Source organism: Pan troglodytes, chromosome 17, assembly GCF_028858775.2.
Source record: "Pan troglodytes isolate AG18354 chromosome 17, NHGRI_mPanTro3-v2.0_pri, whole genome shotgun sequence".
Taxonomy (NCBI): Eukaryota; Metazoa; Chordata; class Mammalia; order Primates; family Hominidae; genus Pan; species Pan troglodytes.
This window is the reverse complement of record NC_072415.2, coordinates 59,712,717-59,733,190: the sequence shown is the minus strand read 5'-3', so window position 1 is coordinate 59,733,190 and position 20,474 is coordinate 59,712,717. Positions and strand designations below refer to the sequence as shown.

At 46.1% G+C, this 20,474-nt stretch overlaps 1 pseudogene; it reads right to left on the bottom strand.

Moving 5' to 3' along the window:
• Positions 1-10,763: 10,763 nt before the first annotated feature.
• Positions 10,764-12,380, bottom strand: LOC100610714 (single-strand selective monofunctional uracil DNA glycosylase-like; annotated as a pseudogene).
• Positions 12,381-20,474: the final 8,094 nt, after the last annotated feature.

Sequence of the window (20,474 nt, the reverse complement as noted above, 5' to 3'; positions counted from 1 at the left end):
CTAGGTGATACGCTGACTCATGATTCCTTTTGGATTTATTCTTTTCTATATTTTCCAACATTTCTATAATTAGCATGTATTACCTTGTAGAAAAAAGTAAAGGTATAGTTATTTGTTGATTATCCATTTTAAAAGAGTTCTCTACAGCCTACAGGAACAATTTCAGCTCTTTACCTTGGCATGCAAGACCCTTCACAATGTGTCACGTTCTCCATCTCCTGCCCTCTCCCCTCCTCAGGCCATCCCCTTCCTGGCCCCTACACAGGTTGTCCCACATCCCCTCCCCAGCCTCTCTCACCTTCTTTTCTGCCTATTCAAATCCCAACAGCGTTTGCAGTCACACCTCCCCAGAGCACCTCCAGGCCTTACGTATTTGAACTGGACCAGAAACAAGCACCTGGGCTTGACTGGCTGTGTGGCTTCTTCAGGTGCTCTCAGAACATCAAGGGCAAAGACAACCTCACTTTTGCTAGAAGCCCTCCCCTTGGGAGCTTACGGCAGCCTCCCACGCGCCTGCGCACTCTTTCCTTCCTCCTTACTGTCATGCTTGCATAAAGGGGAGTGAGTGCTCACCAGTGCAGGGAGGCCACTCCTGTTGCCACCAGACTGTCGACCAACATTGAGAATCCAAGTCAGCTCAATTCAATGGTCAAAATTTCAACATTTGGAAACCACTTCTGACCCTAAGGGCAAAGGAGAAAGATACAACCACTTCATTCATCCATTCATTTAACCCTTATTGTATTTATTCATCTTTTAGTTTAGTTATTCAATTGGATGATAATTTAAGCTGCAAATACTTGGGTATCTGCAAGCACATTCCCAGGTGTTGGGACTATTCAGATGTACCGGCAGTGTCTGCTGCCTTCATGAGACACTTGCTGCATGGCGGGAGGCAGGCAAATGCAACCACAGGGCAGTAAAAGGCAAGACCAGCCAGGCCCACTCCCAGCACACACACGTGCACAGGGACCTGCAGGCACACAGACAGACATGCATTTCTAGAGCAGAGCATGGAGTTTGGCCCACAGCAAGCTAGATGGATGGGGTGGCAGGGCAGCAGTGAATTGTTTTTTCTCTCAACACTTCCAATACCAAATATATGGGAGTTTTTTCCCATCTCAGCCAATTCTCCAACTCTCTGACACCAAATGGGTATCCTAGAACTCAATTCAATTCTGCCACTAACTACTAGAGTTAGCATAGACCTTCCATGGTAAAGGCTCAGTCCTATGAACTCCCCACTTCACATGAGGACTCTTGAAAGTCTCAGGTTGCTGCATGTTCTTTGGACCCACTGGCTATAAATCAGGGGTACCCATGACCCCCTCCTCAGGTCTGAGAACTTGCTAGAACAGTTCACAGAACTCATGAAAACACCTCATTACATTTACTATTTATTATAAAGGAAACAACTCAAGAACAGCCAAATGGAAGAGATGCACAGGGCAAGGTATGGGGGAAGCGCCATGGGGCTTCCATGCCCTCTCCAGGTGTACGGCCCTCCCAGCAGCTCCATGTATTCACCAACCTGAAAGCTCTCTGAACCCCATCCTTTAGGGGGTTTATGGAAGTTTCTTTCTGCAGACATGATGGCGAAATCATTTGGTCTTTGGTGATTAAGTTTATCTCCAGCTTCTCTCCCCTCCCTGGAGGTTGGGGGTGGGGCTGAAAGTTCCACCCTTTAATCATGCCTTGGTCCTCTGTCAACTGCCGTTCTTGAACTCTCTAGCTATCAGGAGTGGCCTCATTAGAACAAAAGACATCCTATCACCCAAGAAATTCCAAGGGATTTAGGAGCTGTGTGCCAGGAACTGGGTGGTGGGGGAGACCAATATTTTATTTTCATATCACAGGGGGGCTTTTAAATAAATGATTGCCTCTTGTTCAACCCCACACAAGAAAGGAGAGAAGACATTTTATTTTTTGAGATGGAATTTCGCTTTGTCGCCCAGGCTGGAGTGCAGTTGCATGATCTTGGCTCACTGCAACCTCCACCTCCCGGGTTCAAGCGATTCTCCTGCCTCAGCCTCCTGAGTAGCTGGAATTACAGGTGCACGCCACCATACCTGGCTAATTTTTGTATTTTTAGTACAGGTGGGGTTTCACCATATTGTTCAGGCTGGTCTCCAACTCCTGACCTCGTGATCTGCCCCCCTCGACCTCCCAAAGTGCTGGGATTACAGGCATGAGCTACCAAGCCTGGCGAGAAGATATTTTAACATGGTAACAGTCATTAGGCTCAGAGCTTGTTTCTCAGCAGTGGAAAGTTCTGTATGGACATTTGTAAAGACACAGAAATAAAGGAAAGTAGTTCAGTGCAGCTGGAGCTCAGCCTCCAGGCTGGGTTTATGGGACAGGTAAGGCTGGAGGGGTAGGCAGGCCCAGGTCAAGAAGAATGTTTTACACCATACACGGGAGAACTTCATCCTGAGAACAATGGTGTCCACTGAAAGGCTGACATGAGCCGATTTATCACTAAGAATGATGCCTCTGCCTAAAAGAAGAAAGGATGGGGAGAAAGAGGTAGAGGAAACGTAGGGGCAGTATGTTTTGTGGATGGTTGGAAGGTTGCCAAAAAGAGAGGTGACGGCCTAGACTAGGGCAGTGCCTGAGGAAATGGTGAGACATAGAATAATTGGAAGCATATTTGCATAACTTGGTTTCTAACACCATTCTCAATAAAAGGAACCAAGGCTCCTTAGAAACATTAGGGGCATTCCTGCCTCCTGGGGCAGGAAATGAAGGAAATATGCACCAAAATGAGTCTGGTGCATCTTGTAGTGCCATAAAGGAAGGAAGTGCTACAATACACACACACACACACACACACACACACACACAGATGGGAATACGGCCAAGGAGCATGCGAGCCAATTGAAAGAGCTTCCAATGACCAAAGCTGGAACAATTTGAACAACAAAATAAAGTAGGATTGGATTATAATGCAAAGTATAAAATAAATATCCAGGAATCCATGCTAATATAAATAAATGATTGCCAAGTTAATAAATGAGGGAGAAGAGATAAATTTCCTGTGCAGAAGAATTCCAAATAAATTATGTAGATTTCCCAGTCCTCATAATTCCCACTCCTTAAGTGTGAGCTACACATAGTGACTTCCTTCCAAACAATACAGAATGGAAAAGTGGAAAAACCCAGTAACTTTACAGTGGGGAAACCTGACAAATTCCACCTTCGCCAGGTGATCAAGGTTAACATCAACAGTGATAAATTGTGTCGTTAGTATGTGCCCTTGATAGCATGTGATGAAGCCTGTTCAAAGCGGTAAGATATCATTTATTCATAACATTTAATGCATATAAGCTATTCATTAGTGTGAAAAATATTGGCAGCCTTTTTACCAGGCACTGGTCTAAATGCTGAGGATTCATCTACTGGAGGGAGACAGACAAGAAACAAGGAAATAGCACTGCAGGTATAAGTGTTGTGAAGAAAAGAAAAGCAGGATAGGAATGTCAGGAGGGTAGGGAAGTTATTTAAAAGCGGTAGGCTGTGAGGCCTCTCTGATAAGGAACATTAGAGCAGGAATCTTAAGGATTCACGGGTCAGCCTTGCAGTTGCTGAGGGAAGGACATCGCAGGCAGAGACCTTCATGATTGCAACCTCCAGGATGCCCCCAGCGATCCCCACCTCCCATTATTTGCACCCTCGTGTGGCACCTCCAACTCTGAATCAGGGTGGCTCTGTGTGACCGACCAAATGGATCAGGAGTGATGGTGTGTGACCTTGGAGGCTAAGTCATAAAAGGCATTACAGCTTTCACCTGGCTTCCTGGATGCTTTTGGTCTGAGGAAATCCAACCTTCATGCCCTCAAGACGTCCTAATGCAAACCCACGGAGAGCTCCACGTGCCTAGGAACTGGGGCTCTGGCCAACAGCCAGCACTAACTTGCCAGCCACATGAGGGGGTCCCCTCAGAAGTAAAGCCCCCCTACTAGCCAAGCCTCAGATGACTTGGCTGCTGCCAACATCTGTCTGCAACCTCATGAAAGGCCACGAGCCAGGACCACCCTGCCTAGCTGATCCTGAATTCCCATCCCACAGAAACCATGAGAGATCATAGATGATTCTTATTGTGTAAAGCCACTAAGTTTTGGGATGATCTGTTATGCAGCCTTAGATAACAGAAACCTCCAGCAGTTACAAAGACCCTAGGCAGTAGTATGCTTGTGGTATTCAGAGATCCATGGAGCAGGGCTAGGGGCCAGTGTGACTGGAGCCCAATGAGGGTACAGAATGGAAGGGGCCACAGTGAGGATAAGGGAGTGACTCAAACTGCAGAGGGTTTGAGCTGATCGAAGGAGCATGGTCAGATAGATAGACAGATAGATATTATATATCTATATATAATACAGATAGATACCATTTATTTATTTGAGAGAGTCTCACTCTGTTGCCCAGGCTAAAGTGTGGTGGTGCAATTGAGGCTCACTGTAGCCTCAACCTCCCAGTTTCAAGCAATTCTCCTGCCTCATCCCCCAGAACAGCTGAGACTACAGATGTGTGCCACCACACTCAGCTAATTTTTATTTTACTTTTTGTAGAAATGAGGTCCCACTATGTTGCCCAGGCTGTTCTTGAACTCCTGGTCTCAAGTGATCTTCCCACCTTGGTCTCCCAAAGTGCCAGGATTACAGGCATGAGCTACTTACTGCACCAGTCTCGCTCGCTCTTGCTCTCATTCTCTCTCTCTCTCTCTCTCTCTGTATATATATATAAATATATATACAAATATATAATATATATTATATATGTGTGTGTGTGTGTGTGTATTTAAATATATACTGGGCTCATGCTGGGATTACAGGCATGAGCCACTGCACCAGGCCATATGTGTGTGTGTGTATGCGTGTGTGTGTATTTCAATATATACTGAGCTCATGCTAGGATTACAGGCATGAGCCACTGCATCAGGCTGTGTGTGCGTGTGTGTGCGTGTGTGTGTGTGTGTGTGTGTGTGTATTTAGAGACAGGGTCTTGCTCTGTTGCCCAGACTGGAATGCGGTGGTGCAATCACAGCTCACTATAACCTCGAGCTCCTGGGCTCAAGTGATCCTCCCACCTCAGCCTACAGGTGTGCACCAGCTAATATTTTTTTTCTAATTGTAGAGACAGGGTCTTGCTATGCTGTCCTGGCTAGAGTACAGTAACTTCACAGGCACGATTATGGGGCACTGCAGTCTTGAACTGCTGGGCTCAAGCGATCCTCCCTCCTCACCTTCCCAAAGCCCTGGGATTACAGGTGTGAGCCACTGTGCCTGGCTATCCCATTTATGGTTTGACAGGTTCCCTCCCCAGCAGCGCTGGGAATAGGCAGCAGCAGGGTGAGGATGGAAGCAGGAGGAGCAATCAGGATGCTTCCACGGTGTCCCAAGCAAGAGCTGATGGTGGTCTGCACCAGGATGGCAGAAACAGGCAGTGAGGTGGGGTATAAGAGAGTCAAGAAGGACTCCAAAGTGTTTGGCCTGAACACCTGTAAGAGTGGAGTTGCCGCTTACTGAAGGAAATGGTTAATTGGAAAAAACCAAAAGTTTGTTTTATGACTTGACTAAACGGGAGGAGAACAAAGATGATGCAAAAGGAGAAGTCAGGGACAGCATCTAGATTCCTGAAGGAGAAAGGGGTCTGCTTCTGGCCTTGGCAGAGGTGGCTTTTCCTCCCAACTGTGTTCTTGATCCTTTGGAACATGGGACAACCATTGGGGTCCCTGAGGCTGCTATAGTCACATGTCTTCTTCCACTGGAGATACTTTCTTTACCTTGTGGTCTCTTCGTTTTGATGCCTCAGGTAACACAGGCCAGGACTGCCCTAGAAATGAGAAAACTGAAGGGTCAATGCCTCATCACAAGTGACAGCCATGATTGAGAACACAGGGCTGTCATATCTTCCATTTCATCAAGAGGGACTAGAAATTCAGATTTTTATGCAAAATCTTCCAGTCTTTAAATACTGTCATGCAATAGTGCAGTGGCATAATCATGGCTCACTGCAGCCTCAACTGCCCCAGCTCAAGTGATTCTTCCACCTCGGCCTCCCAAGTAGCTAGGACCACAGGCGGGCATCATCACACCCGGCTACTTTTTTTTATTATTATTTGTAGAGACCAAGCCTTGCCATGTTGCCCAGGCTAGTCTTGAACTCCCGGGCTCAGCCTCCCAAAGTACTGGGGTTACAGGTGTGAGTCACCAATTCAATTTTGTTTAAAAAAATTATATAGACCACAAAACACAACAGTGGCCTGGAGGTGGCCTGAGGGCCGCCACTATGCAATCACAGCTTTAGATCATGAGCTTGTGTTCCTTTCTGACTCACTCTCCCTGCCTGTGAAGAGGCGTTGAATATCTCACACATCTGCTGGGAGGCAGAAGAATTAGACCGTGTGAGGGATAAGGCTTATCAACTCCAGGATCTACCGAAACAGAGTGGCGTTACTGCTGTGGGTTATTAAAGCCATCAAGCCTGTGGTGCAATATCCCTTCATGAATCTTTGTTGACACCGCCAACAGTGCAAGTCTCTACACTAGAGTGCAATTCAGTTACTCACATTACTCAGTTATTTAGCTGAAACTCACTTATTTATTTCCCACAGCACCTAACAGTGCCTGACTCATAATACATAATCGGAAAGTAGTTGCTGTAGGTGACGTTAGTCATTTATTCACTCATTAACTCCACTAGGATTTTTTTTTCCTTTGGTACCAATTATGCGCCTACTGTTGCCCGGGGGGCACTATGGAAAATACCCAGCCTCAATCGCACCCAGGTTACCATCCAGGTGTGAAGAACACACGGACCCCTGAGCGCTCAATGGAAAGAGGACTGTCACTGCCAAGGAAGTAAATCCAGCTGTCCAGGTTTGCCTGGAACTGAGGAGTGTCTCAGAATATGGGACTTCAAGTGCTGGAACCAGGACAGTCCAAAGTAAAGCAGGATTGCCGGTCACCCTGAGCAGAATAACTAATAGTCACAAACATAGACTCAAAATCAGACATCGCGCAGTCACCCCTTTCCCACTGTCCTGGCTGTGTGATCTTAGACAAGTTACTTAACCTGTCCAAGCCTTTGTTTTCTTAGTTATAAAATGAGAATCTATCTTGTGAAGCACTTTGAAGGACTAAATGAGAAAATACTCACTGTAAACACTCAATAAATGGCAGCCACCATCATCGGCATGATTCCTGGTAAAGGGGGAAAACTGTGGTTCTCCGACATTCCCAACACATTGTGTTTGTCCATTTGTGGCGGGATCCTCAAGACCCAGCAGCTGCTCTCATGGTAATAACTCTATGGCCTACTCCTCTTGGGGAGGACAACTCTGATCTGTTTTCTGAGGCTGGACACAACATGAAGGAGGTCTTAGAACATTTTAACCAATTAAAGAGCTGAAAGGAGAAGTCAGATACAATGGCAAGCAGCTACTTGGGTGATAACGAAATCCACGCACAATCAAGATATTCCACCTTCGTAGCAGGGATGTCTGGAGGGGCTGCAGAGTCCCCCCCTTCTGCCCTCTATATTCCAAATGGGTTGTAGGCAGCACATACAAGACAACAGGCAACATTTTGACCCCTCCCCAAATTAAAAACCAAGGACATAACAATCCATTGAGAACACTCAGAGTGCCCCACCCTGGCAGTTGCTGTATCCTCATCCCACACTCCTGAGATATTGTGGTTCTCTGCTTCTCATCGCTCTCTGGCACCACATCTGGCTGTGGTCCTACCCCCATCATGTGCCACCCCATCCTTAACAACTATAACCTTTCTTGACATTTTTTTTCTTTGAGACAGAGTCTCACCCTGTCACTCAGGCTAGAGTGCAGTGGTGCAATCTTGGTTCACTGAAACCTCTGCTTCCTGGGCTCAAGCGATCCTCCCACCTCAGTCTCCTAAGTAGCTGGGACCACAAGTGTGCACCACCACACCCAGCTAATTTTTCTGTATTTTTTGGAGAGACAGGGTTTCACCATGTTGCCCAGGCTGGTCTCGAACTCCTGGACTCAAGCAATTCACCCACCTTGACCTCCCAGAGTGCTAAGATTATAGGTGTGAGCCACCGCACCCAGGCTCTTGAGTGACTTTTTAACAATAAATATAATACAGCTGTTTTATATTATCTTATTATATTTTATTATCTTATTAATGTATTTTTTAAATATTTGAAATTTTAAAATATTTATTTTAAAAATAAATATAATGCAGCTGTATTATATCAAATATGCAAAAACAAGATTGTAAAAATTACCTTTAAAATTCTTCCAACTAGGAATAAACATCAAAAGAACTTGATATCTACCCTTCTAGAAGCATCTCAATCAATAGATAGATGCATACATACATACATACATACATATTTACATGTATACACACATACATACTGTGATGGTTAATAAAGGGTGTCAACTTGATTGGATTGAAGGATGCAAAGTTTTGTTCCTGGGTGTGTCTGTGAGAGTGTTGCCAAAGGAGATTAACATTTGAGTTAGGGGACTGGGAGACGCAGACACATCCTCAATCTAGGTGGGTACCATCTAATCAGCTGCCAGCGTGGCCAGAATAAAAGCAGGCAGAGGAACATGGAAAGGCTAGAGTGGTTTAGTCTTCTGGCCTCCATCTTCCTCCCATGCTGGATGCTTCCTGTCCTTGAACATCGGACTCCAGGTTATTCAGCTTTAGGATTCAGACAGGCTTCCTTGCTCCTTGCCTTGCAGATGGCCTATGGTGGGACCTCACCTTGTGATCGTGTGAGTCAATACTCCTTAATACACTCCCCTTCATATAGTCATCTATCCTACTAGTTTTGTCCCTCTAGACAACCCTAATAAACACACCCATATACTTACATACATACATACACACTATGGTATCCATTCCTCCCTTTGTCCTTACTAACAAAACCTCAGTTGTACCCAAATAAAAATTCTGATTTTCCAAGTTTCCCTCATAGCTACGGAAGGCCAAGAGATGTATCTGACCCTAGAGTCGTAAGCATTCATTTGCTGAAGATTTCTCAGAAAGTTTTTCTTTTCCTAAGTGCTTCCCCTTCCTTCTTGTTTTTTCCTTTTTGTTTCCCCAACTGGAATATTTAAACAGTGTATACTTTTTGGAAATGCCGAGGCTGGATACAACTATGACAAACATCCTGAACCTGAAACTTTGCACACATCCATGATTATTTAATAGAGTAACTTCCTAGAAATGGAAATTGCTGGGACAAAAGACATGCATCATTTTTTCATATTTTTTATTGCAAAATACTGTCAGGAATTGAGTAGCAATTCAGATTCCCATCAGGAGAATGTGAGCACTTCCCTCACCCTTGCACATGCCTCTGCTAAATTTTTGCTAGTTTAATAGAGAGAAATTGTATCACAGAGACTTACATTTCTGATAGTGTGGCAGACTAGGAAACATAGAAAGCTTTCTGCTCTAAAAACACCTAGAAGTGGTAGAGAAAAGGTAATGAACAGGCTTTCAAATGCACTAACTGAGCTTTGCTAAAGAAAGGGAAATCCTGCAGCCAAAAGGAAAGCAAAGAAAACTGAAACCAAAGAAGTAGGAGATCATGGGGGCAGCTGCACTGGATGCAGGGGAGGTGGAAGGGGAGAGCTGCCAATCTTGATACCTAAGAAGCTTTGGATGTAATGGCCACCAACAGGGACAGGAGCTGAGGCCTGGGCCTAGGGCACGCATGCGTCAAAGCTGTGAATCCTGCATACAGCCAAGACCTTCCAAGGCTTCCACTCTACAGAAAAAGGTGACAGAAAAAACAATCTTCTCACTTGCAATGAGAGATAATGAAATAGCTTATCTAGCTTGTCCAGGGCTCTAGATAGAAAATATATCTCCCCTGATCATTCATGAGGGCTCTGCCTTCATCTAGGCCTGAGATTCAAATGTATATGATCTACAGGATCCATTAAGCTCCCACCTCACCCCAGTTGGCACGGAGACAGGGGAGGCGCTTTGTAGCTATTTTTTAAAAGAGTTTAAGAGTTTTTATTTTTATTTATTTATTTATTTATTTTTGAGATGGAGTCTCACTCTGATGCCCAGGCTGGAGTACAGTGGTGTGATCTCGGCTAACTGCAACCTCCGCTTCCCGGGTTCAAGCGATTCTCCTGCCTCAACCTCCTGAGCAGCTGGGATTACAGGCACCCGCCACCACACCCAGCTAATTTTCCTATTTTTAGTGGAGATGAGGTTTCACCATGTTGTCCAGGCTGGTCTCAAACTCCTGACCTCAAGTGACCCATCCACCTCAGCCTCCTAAAGTGCTGGGATTATGGGCGTGAGCCACCAGATCTGGCTGGGTTTAGGAGCTTTTAATGCTTAGACTAGAAAAATCACAGGTTGGGTTTGTCATAAAGTCATTGGTCCATCTCTGACAGGGAAAGAATTCGCCCCTCACTTTGGCCACAGGTGGGAGCCCAGACTCCTCCCTAGCAGGGTCTCCTGAATGGAGAGGGGCTTTCCTCATAGCACAGTGCAGTGACTCCCCAACCCCAAGGTAAGAAAGCAGGAAAGCAAAGCCACGAGCCAGGCCTATGCAAGACAATTTTTTTTTTTTTTTTTTGAGAGTCTCGCTCTGTTGCCAGCCTGGAGTGCAGTGGTGCGATCTCAGCTCACTGCAACCTCTGCCTCCCAGGTTCAAGCAATTTCCCTGCCTCAGCCACCCAAGTAGCTGGGACTACAGGCACACGCCACCACACCTGGCTAATTTTTTGTGTGTGTATTTTAGTAGAGATGGGGTTTCACCATGTTGGCCACGATGGTCTCCATCTCCTGACCTCATGATTCACCTGCCTCGGCCTCCCAAAGTGCTGGGATTACAGGCATGAGCCACCGCGCCCAGCCAAGACACTTTCAAGTGTTGTCTCCATTGCCTTCACACAAACCCCAGGAGGGAGACAGCCCCCGTTTACAGAGGAGCAGCCTGAAGCCTAGTCTTCATCAATTTGACCATCATAAAGCTCACAAGTCGCAAAGCTGGGATGAAAATCCAGGTCTTCTGACTTTCACACTGCCACACCGAATTCTTTGAGCCAGCCTCAGCCTCTCATGAGAAGGTCACTCTGAATTTCTTGTCCCATGCTTTGTCCTGGCCCCTATGAGGAAAGGGGTTAGCTGAAGGCAGCTGTTCTATAAGGATGGGTAGGGTTCCTGACAAGGTATTTCCTCTGAAAAAGCAAATGCGACCTTAGCAGCCAGTCTAGGGAGCTCCCCATTGAATAGAGACTTCCAAGGAAATGACGAGGTAGAAGCATCTGAAGTGCAACAGTGCACCTTCTGCTGATTCCCTCCCACAGAAAGGGCAATGCTCAGGGAAGGTGAGGAAAGCAGGACTCAGCAGGGCAAACAGGAGTGGGGCAAAACTGCCACAGCAGGTTGGAAGACAGTTCAACAGATCGAAGGGTATGTTTCCCGGCAAGCAGGGAGCCCAGGAGGACCTCTGGCTTCAGTCCAGGGTGTGTTGTTATCTGCTTGCCCAAGAGTGACTTGGAGGCCTTGAATGTGTCCCATGCCAGGCCCCAGGGGCACTCATTTCCATAGCCGCGGCAGCAGCCCCAACTCACTTGGTCAACTCACTTGGTCACTGCCTATTAGCCCTGTTTGCCTGTGGGTTGCGGGGAGAGAGATGCAGGAGCCCCTCCACCTGGACCTCTGGCATCAGGCCTGCCAAAGCCATTCACGCCCACTACTGCCCCAGCCGGGCCACTCCCACCCCCAGCCGAACCCCCAGCCACCGCACCTGCCAGCAGAGGGGACACTAAGATCCCAAGAAGCTGTTCTTGCTGCTTGGCAGGAAGCTCAGCAGGAGTGAGGTTGTGTTCTCTGAGAGCCAGGAATAGCAGAGAACACAGATTGTGGACAAAGCAGTGAAAGGAGAAGACCTCAGGCTTTCCACAGAGGTTCTGTAAAAGCCCCAGAATCGGGCACCACTCACCTCTCACTGAGCACGCCAGTCCCAGCACCCCAGTCCCAGCTAAGACAGTGCTCTTGGGGAGGGGTTAGCACAGGCCCTCCAATGCCCAGCCAGTCCCAGACCATGTTCACTTCCTCAAAGGGCACTCATGTCTGGGCCATGCTAAAAGGTCCTGGGTTCGTGCCTAGTAAGAGCACTTCCTTGGGGCCCTGGCAGGAGCGAGTCACAAAGTTGTGATGCGGCTCTTATACAATACTCCACGGGATTGTGAATGATGCGTGCAGACTGCAAAAACTGCAGTTGGTTCAGCTCAGCATTGAGTCAAACTCCTCCTCCAGGAAGCCCTCAGCCAAGCCTCGAGGGCAGGGCGGGGGCTCTCTCTGGGCACCTGCTGGCTCATGCAGGGTCCCTAGTGAAAAAGTCTGGGGCATGGCCACACTTTTGTCACCTGGTCCAGCACCTCCTACTTTTTTGGAGGGGGCAATACATTTCCCATACCATTAGTGCACAATTCAGCAATTTTTAGTGTATTCCTGTGATTGTACAATTATTGCCTTTATCTAGTTGCAGAAAATTTTCATCAGCCCCCAAAGAAACCCCATACCATTAGCAGTCCTTCCCCTTCCCTCTTCCCCTAGTCCTGGCAGCCACTGATCCACCTTCTGTCTCTGTGGATTTGACTGTCTATTCTGCACATCTTGTATAAATGTAGTCACGCAAAATGTGGCCTTTGTGTCTGGCTTATTGGGCTCAGTGTAACATTTTCCAGGCTCATCCATGTTGGAGCATGTAGCAGTACTTCTTTCCTTTCTGATGGCTGAACAGCATCCCACTGTATGGATAGCACACCTTTTGTTCATCCATTCATCACTGATGGACAATTGGTTTGTTTCTACTTTGGGCTTTTTTTAATCGAGATGGAGTCTCGCTCTGTTGCCCGGGCTGGAGTGCAGTGGTGCGATCCCGGCTCACTGCAACCTCCACCCCCTGGATTCAAGCAATTCTCCTGCCTCAGCCTCCCAAGTAGCTGGGATTATAGGCACACGCCACCATGCCCTGCTAATTTTTTTTTTGTATTTTTAGTAGAGATGGGGTTTCACCATGTTGGCCAGGCTGGTCTCAAGCTCCTGGCCTCGTGATTCGCCTGCCTCGGCCTCCCAAAGTGAGCCACTGTGCATGAGCCACTGTGCCTGGCCCTGTAGTGGGCCATGATGAATAACGCTGCTGTGCATATTTGTGTACAGGTTTCTCTGTGCAAATATTTTCTCCCATTCAGTGTTTTGTCTTTTCACTTTCTTATAATAGTGTCCTTTGAAACATGAAAGTTTTTAATTTCGATGATGCCCAACTTACTTTTTCTTTCATCACTTGTGCTTTTGGTGTCACATCTAAGAAACCATTGCTTACTTCAAGGTCTCAAGATTTACCCCTACATTTTCTTCCAATAGTCTTGTAGTTTTTAGCTCTTCCAAAATGTCTTTTGATTCCTTTTGAGTTAGTTTTTATTGATGGTGTGAAGTAGGATCCGTCTTCATTCTTTCACAGGTGACATCCAGTTGTCCTGGCACCCTTTGTTGAAAAGACAAGACAATTTCCCTATTGACTTGTCTTGGCACTTGATAGTTACATTCAATGTGACTGCCAGAGGATGCAAAAGAAAGCCAAAAGCCAAAGGAAATTTAGGATTCATTAATAACCATTCCCAGGGTGTCAGTACTTCTTTTCTGGGACAGACATGTCCATTGGGCACCTCCACCACCCCTGAGCATTGCCACTAGGGGCAGCTCTGTCAGTTCTCTCTTTTTTTTTAAAGCTGTGCCTGGGTGTAAAAGTTAGTTATGCTTTAATAGCTGTATTCACAAAGCTAGTACCGGAATTGTACAGGTCTTTTCGGCACCGGTAGTAGGTATTTCTCTGAATCACTGGCCATTTGTTCCTCACAAACAACTTTATTTATTTATTTAGAAACAGAATCTCACTCTTTTGGCCAGGCTGGGATACAATAGCAAAATCTTGGGTCACTGCAATCTCTGCCTCCAGGGTTCAAGCAATTCTTGTGCCTCGGCCTCCCAAATAGCTGGGATTACAGGTGTGTGTCACCATGCCTGGCGAATTTTTATATTTTTTGTAGAGATGAGGTTTCACCATGTTGGCCAGGCTGGTCTTGAAGTCTTGGCCTCAAGTGATCTTCCCACCTTGGCCTCACAAAGTGCTGCAATTACAGGCGTGAGCCACCTCGCCTGGCCCTGCGTAAACAATTTAAATGCTAGGAAAGTCCATCATTTCAGCAACAGCTGACCTTTCCCTGAAAGCAGCTGTTCCCAGCTCCATGAGTGTGGAGTGACCTCAGCAGACACTGGGCCTAGGCCACATTCACTGGGGAGAACACAGTGGAAAGTCAGGCTGCCCCACTTCTGCAAGACAGCTTGACTTGGGTGAAGCATATGCACTGCTGGGTAACTGAATTTACTGCTACGCTCCCAGTTCCTGAGTCTTTTCCCTTGTCAGGGCCATAGGCTTGCAATGGCCAAGTCTTCCTGGATTGCTTTGGGAAACATTCATCACTTAGAGACTTTGTAGCATTTTGCTTACAGCTTTACTATAGCGTTGAACAGATTGAATTGTAACACAATTAATAGCTAACGTGGATTGAGAATTTATTACGGGCGAGGCATTGATCTAAGAACATCGCCTGTGTTATGACCAGATACTGCGTTTATGTTCACTTTACAAATGAGGAAGGAAACAGAGTGTTTAGGTAACTTTAGAAAGATCACGCAGCTCATAGGGATTTGGACCCCTGGAGCCTGGCCCCAAATCATTAATCATTCACATACTCAGATTGTGAGTCATGGAGGACACCATCTGCCTCTGTTGCTTTCCTCATGCCCACAAAAAAACTGTTTGAAAGCTGTTCACTGATCATGAACGTGATCAAAAACTATCTTAGTCCATTTGTGTTGCTATAAATGAACACCTGAAGCTGGGTAATTTATGAAGAAATTACCCACAGTAAAGTGCTTTTTCCCTTTACTCATGGCTCATTTAAGCAAAAATGTCTACATTGTGAGGAATGTCTACAATGAGCATGGGCTGCTCTGGGTCTTTGGATGTGCCTCTTGCCCATGTCAGATTCCTCCACATGGCCCCGGCCCCCAGGGCGCCAGCAGGGTTATAGCCAGACCCACTGATGACTGTGCCTCACCAGTAAATATGCCAAAAGCAATATGCAGGTGCCACTAAAGGCTGTTTGCATGGCCCCTGGAGGTGAGAGACAAGCTGAAAAATGCCATTTCAGGATACCCGGGATATTTCAAAGGCATATGGGGACAATAGGACAGAATATTTGAAATCAGGTTTTGCTGAGGAGATCTTGACTGTGAAGTCTCCATAAGTTGCTAGGCCAACAACTTGATTTAATGAAGCTTCGAGTAAAAGAATAGTAAAAACATAAACTGGCCTCACCACAGCACAAATTTCCTCCAAAGAACTCCCAGCTCTGACTGATGTTTTATCACCCTTATCATCAGAGGACACCTACACACCACAGAGAAGGCTGCTATTTTGCTGTAGTTTTAGTTAGCAAGTGTAAGGTTCAAGAAGGATAATGGCCCAAGGCCACAGAACCAGCTTCCAGCAGAACTGGCCTCATGCGCCACTCAATGCACCTGCACCGTCTGTAGAGCCCATTGCCATTTCCTTGTTCAGAATTTGATCCTCAATCAAAATCAGGTGACTGGTTTAAACTTTGAAACTTTGACACATGGTATTAAAGGCTTTTAGTACGTATATGGTAGAGCAGTTGTTCTCAACTGGAGACAATTTTACTCCCCAGGGGACATTTGGCAATGTCTAAAAACATTTTTGGTTGTCACAATTCAGTTTGCAGGGTGCTGTGGCTGACTGCCACTACTACTACTTGAGACCGTCATTACAGCAGTTACTACTGTTACTGCTTGCGACCTTCATTACAAGACTGAACGAAGGGACAAACATAGAAATGATAACAAAAAAACAAAATAACTATTTTAAGGAAAGGCAACATGGGGAAGAAGAGAGCTCCCTGCTTCTAGTGAGCAAAGGCAGTTCCTGAGCTTCTACGGCCCTTTGTATTTATTGGGTAACAAGAGCAAGGAGGAGGAGGTAATGATTGATCAGCTGCTTAACTGATCACAGGTTCATATTGTTCCTGACAGGCTTCAATTATGCCTAATCATAAGAAACATGTGTGCGGCCTCCAGCAGGGTGTTGCTATTGGCATCTGGTGGGTAGAGGCCATGGATGCTGCCAAATATCCTGCAACACACAGAACAACTCCCCACAACAAAGAACTATGCAACTCCAAGTGTCAGTAGTGTCTCGTCTCTAGATCCCAGAGTATGGGGGGTTAGGGTAAGAGGGGATATAAGGGGAGTCATTCCAGATTAATCCAAGAAGGGGGCAACTCCAAATTTATGCCTTGGGTCCAGGCCAGGGAGACAATTAACAGCCAGCTTTGGTTTGCTTGAGTGTTTATATAAAAAGGGGATTGTTTATGTTCTTCAAAAGTCCCATGGAACTGACTCTGCCTGCCATTGCCAAGGAGGCCTGTCATCCCAGAGCAAGCACATTCCTCCCTAAGGAAGCGAGTCCTGGCTGCCGCTCCTCCCCAGCCCCACGCAGGCTGATGCTTCATCCAAAATGAAAGTGCCCTGGGACACACATGGAGAACACCCAAACCTTCGGGATCCTCCCCCGCTCTTCCTATTGCAGCTCTCCCCAGGGACAAAGGGACATTGCTCAGATTGGATTCTGCCATAGCCTGGCTCAGAATCTGTCTCACGCCCCCTCAGTGGAGAGAGAGGAGTGGCCTGGATCTCGAAGATTCCTGTGGAAAGCACGCCCTTCTCCATCCTCTGCCTCCTCACGCCCGCTGTTTCTGACCTAATTCCCCTCCTTGTGACCTACTTCCCGTGGCATGGAACAAGAAGATAGAAGATAGGCATCACATGGTGGGGGAAAGGTGGTGGGGGAAAAGTTTGCTACAGACCTAATTTGTTACGCAAGTCTATCGCAAGGAAAATAATTAGTAAATTAATAAATGAGGATCCTATTCTACCTTAAAGTAAACTCCATCCTTTATCTCATAGAATAAAGGTTTAAAATTTTTTAGGCATTGTCTTCCATAAATATATAGAAAAAAATTTCTATTCTCATAGGTATGTTTAATTTTGACATCATTAGCATTTCAGGCCAGATACAATGTATTTCAGATGAGAAATGGTGTCACATTGGCTAAAGATGCTTCATGCTAGCATCATGGAGGCAAATTTTTCTTCCTTGCTCAGGTCCTCATCCAAAGGCCTTTTTCCATACTCGTTCACTCAACAAACACTGGCAGAGCTCAGGTGAGTTATAGGCCAGGGCTACCAAGGTAAGCCATAGGTCTGCTCAATGGGGCTTACAGACCAGCAGGGGTGACCGACCTGTAAGAAGTAAGAGCGGCCTTTCGGAACTGCAGAGAGCTGAGGTTTACTAGCAGGTAGGCATGAGGTGGGGAGCACCACATGATGTTGGAAAGGCAGGCAGCACTAAAGATTGGGCTCTTTTGTTCTGACGAGCCACAGGACCATAGTAGGAAAGAAATAAAGTGATCAGAGTTGCTTTTTGGACTGCTGGGTGAAGACTCTTTTTTTTTTTTTTTTTTTTTGAGATGGAGTCTCACTCTGTTGCCAGGCTGGAATGCAGTGGTGCAATCTCGGCTCACTGCAACCTCCACCTCCTGGGTTCAAGCAGTTCTCCTGCCTCAGCCTCCCAAGTAGCTGGGACTACAGGCACGCGCAACCATGCCCAGCTAATGTTTGTACTTGTAGTAGAGATGGGGTTTCACCATGTTGGCCAGATGGTCTCCATCTCTTGACCTCATGATCTGCCCACCTCGGCCTCCCAGGTGCTGGGATTACAGGCATGAGCCACTGCGCCTGGCTGAAGACTCTTCTATTGCAGCCAAGGCCCTGCCACTTCCCAGATGAGAGACCACATTGGCCTGAAGCCCATGCATGCAGGGCCCCCTCTGAGACTCCAGGCCTGGCTGCTCCCAGCTTCTTCATCAGGGTAGACTGGAAGGGGGTCAGCCCAGGGCAACAAAGTCAGTTCGGATGCCACCATAATAATTCAGACCAAAGGAAAGAAATGAGTCTTAGTGGGACCAATTTGCAGGTAGTTGAGATAACATCCTAGGAACTAGATGCTAGTTGACGCAGGGGTCAGGGATCTCTCTTTTTCCTGATTTGGGCAAGTGGCGGAAGAGACTGGGTGTTCTGTCTCCCTGGATATGCGAAAGGCAGAGCAGTTGTGCAGAAGAAAATGAGGTCACTCAGGGATGTGATTAACTGGGGGCCCCATGGCTTGGTGAGGGGGCCGTGAAGCAGACATCCCAGAACCCAGGACTTGGCCAGAGAGTGGGAAATGCTGGACTCGGGAGTCAGACGGCCTGGGTTCCCCCTGCAGCCCTGTTATCCTAGTTGTGCCTCACATTCCTCAAACACTCACTGCCCAAAGTGCCCATAAGGAGTAGAGGATAATACCTGTGCAGTGCTTACATGGCGCCCAGGCCAGCACAAGGTAGGTGCCCAGTGAACATTAGCTGTGGTTATTTCAGGAGGTGCTTAATAGATTAATTTGTTGGATGAGACCAAGACTGTCTCAATGAAATTAAAACCAACCATAAGACAGGCAAGACCCCAAAGGACAAATACTATATGACTCCACTTATATGGGATACCTAGAATAATCAAATTCATAAGGAGAGGAAGCAAAATGGTCATTGCCAGAGCTGGGGGAGGGAAAATGGGGAGCTGTTGTTTCATGGAGGCAGAGTTTCAGTTTGGGAAGATGAAAAAGTTCTGCAGATGGATGGTGGTGATGGTTGCACAGCAATGTGATTGCACTTAATGCTTCCTAACTGTACACTTAAATTGTTCATATGGGGCTGGGCGTGGTCACGCCTGTAATCCCAGCACTTTGGGAGGCCGAGGCAGGTGGATCACGAGGTCGGGAGATCAAGACCATCCTGGCAAACACAGTGAAACCCCATCTCTACTAAAAAAAAAAAATACAAAAAATTAGCTGGGCTTGGTGGCGTGCGCCTGTAGTCCCAGCTACTCAGGAGGCTGAGGCAGGAGAATGGCGTGAACCCGGGAGGCGGGGCTTGCAGTGAGCCGAGATCGAGCCACTGCACTCCAGCCTGGGCAACAGAGCGAGACTCCGTCTCAAAAAAAAAAAAAACATTGTTCATTTGGTAAGTTTTACATTATGCATATTTTACTATAATAAAAATTAAATTTAAAATCTTCAAAAAAAATAGAGCAGCTAAGACAGCTTTGGGAAAATGAATGGAATGAGATGATAAGAGGACAATTGAGAAAACATGATAGAGAGGAAGGTGCTTTCATTCAAAGCTCAGTGCAAATAAAATTTATAATTAACAATGTGGTCCACTAATCATCAGGGAAATGCAAGTTAAAATCACAATTAGCTATCACCTCACACCGGTTAGGATGGCTATGATCAAAAAGATGAAGATAGGACATGTTGGAGAGGATGCGGGGAAAAGGGAACATGTGCACACTGTTGGTGGGAATGGAAATGAGTACGTCCATTATGGAAAACAGGTACTTCAAAAAGTTAAAGATAGGACTACCATATGATCCAGCAATCCCACGACTAGGCATATAGGCAAAGGACATTTTAGTGTCAATTTATTTGACCATTTTTATTTGCCAATTTAAAAAATAATTTTCTTAAAAAAAGAATATGGTCTGGTTCTAACGCTTTAAAGACTCGTTTCAAAACTCCATGTTCCCTGGCTTTGCACACTAGAGTTCACCAAACCAGAGCTGATTGATACGTCAGAGAGATCTGCACGCCCATGTTTATTGCAGCACCATTCACAATGGTCAAGATATGGAATCAACCTAAGTGTACATCAATGGATGAATGAATTTTAAAAAAAAGATGTTATATATACACAATGGAGTACCATCCAGCCTTAAGAAAGAAGGAAATCCTGTCATATGTGACAACATGGATGATCCTGGAGGATATTACATTAAGTAAAATAAGCCAGGCACAGAGAGACAAATACCGCATGACCTCTCTTATATGTGGAATCTAAAAAAGTTAAACTCATAGAAGCAGGAAGTAGAATGATGGTTACCAGAGACTATGGTAGGAGGTTTGAGGAAGGTACTGTTAGACAAAGGGCATAAAATTTCCATTACACAGGAGTTCAAGTGTACCATGTGGTACACTATTGTACCACATGGTGACTACAGTTAATAACAATATATTACATACTTGAAGATTGCTGAGAGAGAAGAATTTAAGTGTTCTCACCACAAATAAACATGTGAAGTAATATATATGCTAATTAGCTTGATTTAATCATTCCACAGTATGTGTTTTTTTTCTTTTTTTTGAGATGGAGTCTCTCTCTGTTGCCCAGGCTGGAGTGCAGTGGCACGATCTTGGCTCACTGCAACCTC